The sequence below is a fragment of the Triticum aestivum genome, chromosome 1A (assembly GCF_018294505.1).
Source record: "Triticum aestivum cultivar Chinese Spring chromosome 1A, IWGSC CS RefSeq v2.1, whole genome shotgun sequence".
Classification (NCBI taxonomy): Eukaryota; Viridiplantae; Streptophyta; class Magnoliopsida; order Poales; family Poaceae; genus Triticum; species Triticum aestivum.
In genome coordinates this window covers 102,888,679-102,895,638 of record NC_057794.1, presented here as the reverse complement: position 1 = coordinate 102,895,638, position 6,960 = coordinate 102,888,679, and the positions used below count along the sequence as shown (strand labels likewise).

General features: G+C 43.2%; 1 long non-coding RNA gene across 1 annotated transcript; it reads right to left on the bottom strand.

Annotated features, from left to right (window-relative positions):
- Positions 1 to 4,278: 4,278 nt before the first annotated feature.
- On the bottom strand, positions 4,279 to 6,687 carry LOC123038837 (uncharacterized). The gene is made up of 2 exons (XR_006417940.1): positions 6,304 to 6,687; positions 4,279 to 4,724 (listed from the first exon to the last, which is right to left on the bottom strand). It is a non-coding gene; the product is annotated as an uncharacterized lncRNA (long non-coding RNA).
- Between the last annotated feature and the right edge of the window lie 273 nt (positions 6,688 to 6,960).

The following is a 6,960-nucleotide window of genomic DNA, read 5'->3' as shown; positions in this document are numbered from 1 at the left end:
TATGCAAAGCAAGCATGTGAAAGTAAATTACTTGTTACTTACCCGAATCCGGAGCTCTCCAGGAGCATTCGCGGATTTGCCCCGCAGCATGTCGGATGCCGCAACGTTTTACCAGGCCGAGGAGGGAAGCTCAACAGAGAAGTTGTTCTGGGCCCAATATACTGGGACTGAACACCCGGTGCCTATGAGCGACTAGCTAAAGCAGCTGGTCGAGCTACACAAGGCGGCCGAACAGGCCATGAAGGGCTTTATAGTCCGGCTGTGGCCTAGCGACGCCCTTCCGAACAACTACTTCGGCCTGGTGAGGCGGCTTGTGGATGCCTGCCCACGACTGGAAGTCGTCAAGCGATCCGTCTGCATCGAAGGTGCACGCCGGGCTTTCGCCCGTGTGAAGGTGCAATGGGCCAAGCTAGACGCCGTGAAGCTGATCAAGGAAGGGCCGCCGGAGGGCAAGGAGCATCGCCACCCCGAGATGTACTATGAGGGTGTCCTGAAGGGTGCCCATCTCGTAGCGGACGAGTGTACCAAAGATACGATATTTGAGTAAACCCACTCGTGTAATCCTGTATTCATGAAAACTTGTTCATATGCGCTATGCAACGCTTGTTTGAATTTAAAATATTACCTTTTGTTCGGTTGTTTATCAAATCTGAGAGATGACTATTCGTTAGCTTCTGCCCCCATGCCACGAGTGCTGGGGTGTTCGGGATAAACCTGAGCATTCTTGTTCCCATTTTTGGGTCCTTCGAGGGAGGTGCTCAGCACAACGAACAAGGCAATCAGACTATAATGCGTTATCACTCTCACTTAGCCATAGAATTCTATAATTTTAAATTTCGGCGAAGCCCCTAGTGTTCGGAAGGCCGAACTCGGGGCGCGATACACGCCTTAAGCCAGATAGGGCAGACTCCTCGCTCTAAGCGGCATAAGTATTTAAGGACTCGAAAACCTCTCGAACAACGACCGGTCTCTCGCTTTATCATGACAGTCAGTTTTAGCTTTCTCTACTGAGGTGCTTAGCCCAGCAGAACCGGGGCACAATCGCAGTAGTTCTCCCAGTGCTACCTTAGCCGATATAGCGAAACGTAAGGTACCAAAACATGGGAGCCGGGCAAACCCAACTATTGACCCAAGGCATGATTCGAAGCTGGTGCATATAATGCTATAAGTTCGGGGTGCCGCACTGTTGAAAGTGTCCGGACTTCTCACGCCGTATTGTGGGGTATGCTTAAGCCCCTAGCGTATTGGCCATACCAGAGTGTACGGGTGCTGGATGTCATGAATGAATATATATATATATATATATATATATATATATATATATATATATATATATATATATATATATATGGTCGCGCTATTCGTCGCCCAGGGTGAAGAATTGTTATTCTTCACCCCAGCCACCCATGCACCCAGCCGAACCAGTTTGCATCCACCGCAGCAACAGAAGGTTAATGAGGTGAGATTAGTGAGTGGAGGTGAGGTAAACTTACGGTCTTTAGAATTGGTCTTGCACCACGTTGAGAACAAGGGATGTGAGGTAAGATTTGATTGCATGTGAAGTAATATTACGTCTTAAAGAGTCCATTCTGACACGCAAAAAGAAACACCGTAGGAAAAAAAATTTGTGCCATAAAATTATTGCAGGGTCGTCCCTCACCCGTCGTCGCTCGGCCGGCCGATCCGATATAAGTATGCGCCTCTATTGGAGATCCGGTGTAAGGATCGCCATGGAAGATCCCGTTAGGCGCAAGTAGACGCTGCGGCGGGAGAGCTCACTCTGGCGAGGTGCAGACGCCTCCCATTGGAGTATCCCATCACACATGCGAGAACGTCGCGGTGGGAGTGCCACGTTATGAACGAGCAGCCATGGTTCTTCTTAAAACTGATTTAGGTCACGGATGATGCATGCATCCTGATTTTTTTTAGTCTTTTCCCTCTCTATTTATTACTGGAGTTGTTCATGCGGCACCATGGATTTGATGCACTGGAAAGCTCATTTTGGAAGAAAATAAAATTGGAAGTATCATTTCTGGAATTGCATCCTCAGTTATCCCAAAAATATTCGATCTTCTATCTGAATTTTGACCGAAATTTCCGTCAGTAGGAATCTCGCCAAAACTGTCTTTATGTACATACTCTCTCAGATTCAGTATCGAACACATGTAACTGAAATTTCTTATATAGACAGCACATTTGGTTTCTTTGCAGTTTGCTAGTGTTTGTGAATCAATCCATATACTTCCTTCTAGCTCTAGCAAACTATATATGCAAATCATAATTATTTTATACTGATCAGTCCATCAAGTCTTGGTTCTGAAATGCTGTTTGATCATATAAGCAAAGGCAGATTATGTAATGGACGTAATCAATATTGAATTATTTATAACAATAGACTCAGTTGATCACATAGTATGACCAACCTGTACAGCTTAACCTCTAAGGACAGGTTACATGAGGCAACAACAAATAGAAGAGTCAGTCCTCTGAGATATCTTCACATTTCTATGTTGGCTACTGGTTCCTATCATGCCATCTTTTGCTTATGCATCATGTACTTCAGCAATGAAACATCTAATATTCACTTAGAATATTTTGTACCGAGTAGGATCAATAATTACAATAATAAAACGATCGCACTTGCCTTCTTGGAAGATCCAATGAAGTAACAAGGCAAATCTCATCAATTGATGTTTTTTAAGAAACATGCCCTTGTACTGTTGCAGTGTTGCTACTTGCTAGTAGCTTACGGTGACTGAGAACAGGTGGCATCACATAGGATGATCATCCAGGTTTTGCTTGAAGAAGTGAGGCGCCCATTCTCTACAGAGTTTTGGGTAACATTTTCAGTAGCACCATGCATATGAGTTTTACACTCGAATGGCGACATTAGCTATGCTTAGCAAAACAAATCCTTCCATGGTCAATTCATCATATGACAGAAAATATCTGGCCTTTAATTAGATTAAAAGAACAAGAACATTGCAGATGCTTATTGATCCACAAAAAATGTCTTGTAAAAACTGAATTACATAAGCAATTAAGCATATGATGTGTAAAACATGGTCTGGATGATTCATTCAGGACCTGCTATATGCATGCCTTGGTTCAGGGCCTGCTACAGATTTACGGTCCATATGCTATCATAAGTGCACAAAGTTCTCCTTCAATCAAGAGTCCATATCTCTCACTTGACTGTACCTAGATTTCTGACAACTGCAAGAGAGCCACATTTTAATGCACTATAAATTAAGTATGGAATCTAAGAGATATCACTTAATAATAAGAGAAAAAGTTCAACGTGGAAGTAATTTTGTCAACAAAACTTCCACAAGAGGATTCTTCTATCTTACGAGTTACATTTGAACACCTTTTTCATATTTGCAAGCGAACCATCTGAACACACCTTGTTCATATTTCAATGAAAGCACAAACTACAGTAGCATCATTACCTCTGCATAATATTTAGCTAGCCCAAGCAGGAATTTTATGATCTGGATAACACACTTTTAACTTCACATACCCTGTTAGCTCTGAAAATTATTTGTATATTGCAATCAAATTTAGACGAGAATACACTCGGTTTAGCTATGACCAAAGCAGCTAACTCGTGACGAACCAAGATCAACTGCACTGCTTATTGGTCATAAGTTACCTGCACATCCGAGAGGTATTGGGCCAGGGAAATTGTTCAAAAAACTATAGCATGCAGCGCGTACTAGAGTATGCAACCGTGGCTGGCAGAGAGCATGATGCAAATTTTCTTTACTATACTACCAAGTAGCCAGGCACAAATAAGGATTGTACCTGTCAGGCTGGTGAAAGTTTACGTTCGTGTAGATAAACAATTACATCGTGTAAGCGGTGGAGCCTGGCGGTCAGCCGTAAGGCACACCGTACGGGTGCGGCCGGGGATGCTGGATCGACCAGGGTGAAGAATAACTTCTTCACCCGAGGAGCCGCCTCTCCAGGTCGACATTATCCAGGGTGGACTGACCCCGTCACTTGGCCGGCTGATTCAGTGCAAGCGAGCGCTGTCACTGGAGAGACTGGCTCAGTGAGGTGTCACCGTGGCAGAGACGAAGGAAGCCACCATTCTTTCATAAAGGCACAGGAGCACCCCATCTCATGAAAGGAGGTAGTATGGCCGTTCTCCAATAAATACAAAGAGGCCATTTTGAAACATAATGTAAAAAAGATTCATAAAACATATGGTTTTACATAATTGTTGGAATAGAATGGGGAGGCCGGGATGAATCTAAGAAGCTCCAAAGGATATTATTTTTCTAAAAAAGACGAAAGAAGTCATATCTTCACTATATCATATGTATTGTAAGTCTGCAACTTCTGGCTAGAATAGAGTTATACAATAATCATACAAATATATACACAAGAACAAGAAGGCCTGTCACTAAGCACATACAAACTGGGCAAAAGAAATTATGACAGTCTGAGCACTAAGGTTGTAGGATAGCTATGCCCAAAACAACTATATTTGGGGATGTAATCCATCCAAATTCTGCTGCCTAGTATTCTTACCCAATCTAACTTAATTCAAGCAGGTACGTGGCATGGGAGAGTAAATCAAGACATACTCGTGTAAAATGACGGAGAGGGTGCGATACTGAAGAAGTCCGGCTGCAAACACCTAACTGCCGGCCGTTGTTGTGGGAGGAGATGCAGCACGCATCAAGCAGAATGCCAACCACCACCGTACCCTGATACTGAGACCACCAGCAATGCTAAAAGATTATATAACAACAGAAGTTGCTACATGAAAACAGTAAATATACACATAATTCAAGCAGATACATTGGGTGGCAGAGTAAATAGAAGACACATACTCATATAAATGGATGGAGTGGGGGCAATACTGATTGTGTTAATATGTTCATAGAAAATTATATAAAGTTTCATAATGAAGATGGGGGCCGTGTGTCCCCTTCGATCGATTTTTTTAATAAAAAGTACACTGGAATTTCTTTTTTGAAGTTATTACTTGATACAATTTATGATTTAGCCAATAATCTATGTGGAGACTTTTCGAGCTAACTCAGCATTTCCTTGATCTAATTTATAGAGGCTCTGGTAGTCCTTCATAAATTTTCAAGTGTCCATAAAAAAGTTTCAAGCAGCTAACTCAATATTTATGTAGAGAGGTCAGGTTATCTGAAACCAAACCAAAGTGAATACTATGATGGTCATAAGTTTATTTGCTTTTTCTTCTGCACTCCTTAAAGTCAGAAACTGAATTCTTAGATTATGATTCATGTCATTTAGATATTACAGTTTGGACAGGACAATTGAAGAACTTTGAGTCAACAAGTTTTTTCTCCGGTTTGTAAAGTTATCGCTATATATTTTGGAGGCAAAGCTATCCCTGATTCCCTGTACTAAAGAGAGCAAGATCGAATACAGAAGAGCACCTTTAAGCTTTAAAGTGAATCCCTAGTTTCTTGGAACTACCAAATCGCTAGTTCTGAATTCCAGTTAGATAGCTGCATAGTCGAGATTGCTACACTAGGAGCTACAGAGTATGCCTACTCGTACTATCTTCAGATCAACCTAATTTCGTGGCACATATGGCCATCTCCGGAAGCAGCTGATGCAACCAAATTTGGGACTAATAAAGTGAAGACTAACTGAACCACCACTCTCCTAACCAATAGGAATTCCAATGGTTCTTGTTTTGCTTCAGGTAACCATCAAATAGAGCACCTCATGTACGTCCTGTTTGGCATATGATGGAGAGAGCAATAGGAGATATAGAGGGAGTTAGTAGGATATTGGGCAAGGGATTAATTTTATGCCCAATCTTTTGTTTGGTTTATTTTGGGAATTACTGGCAGGGAGTGAAGGAGAAATGTTTGATGGCTTTGTTGATTAGTGGGTCAGAACAAGAACTAGATGCAACATTACCACATTGACCATTAGTCTGTTTGTTCCCCACCAATCAACAATATGAACTAAAACGCTACCTGATCAAATAACGTGTACCATGTGGTGATCATGGTCAAGTATTTAAATGCATGTTTCTCACGCTCCTGCAGCAATAGTCGAAGATAGGAGGCAACTGAAATAGGGATACGCTGGAAACATTCTGGCAATAGATTGAGGGATACGCTGAGAGCCTGCAAGGATCTCCTTCTAGTCGAGTAGTCGGGCGTAACAAAGCAATCTATGCAGAAGTTGTAGGGATGAAGGAATCAAACAAAACTCTCGTAAAAATGAATCAAACAGATAGAGCTGGATCTTGAAGCAAATCGCTGGGGCTGGGTCATCTATCGGAGAGCGTCAAAGTACCTCTTCAAGCAGCAGACACGACTCCTGCGCCGCCCAACCACGACCAGCTCGCCGTCCAGCCGAGGACGCCGCCAGCACCTGGTTCATGGAGTGGGCCCATCTTTGGCCGAGTATTCGTCGCCGGCGACTCGGCCGACGAGGCGCCGTCCACACGGGAGATGCCCCCGTATCATGAAGAAGCCCTGACGCCAAGTACCACCAACGTCGCAGCACGACGGCTCGGCCCGCTGCGTTCCACGACGCCGGAGCCCAACCGCCGCTCGGCGCACACACCCCTCATCTACTCCGCCCCTGATTCTTTTTCTTTTGAGATGACTCACCCCAGATTAGAATTGGACGAGGGAGTTGGCCCTTTTTTTCACCTCGGGAGTGACTTTTTTTTTCTTTAGGGACGGAGTGGGCTCTTGACGTCAACGTAAAATTACATCACGGGGGATAAAATTACTCCACCGGTAGAGGCTTGGTTGGGCGATGCGATCGGGGAGTCTGGCTCGGTGACTCGATCGGGGTGAAGAATTACTTATTCTTCACATTGGATTATTAATAGACTTTCTATATATATAAAAGAGAATGCAATAATAGTCTTAATGCTATGCATTGTTTATTCAAAAAGGTGTGTTAAAGTAGAATGATACATGCAGTGCAATAAGCAAAAAG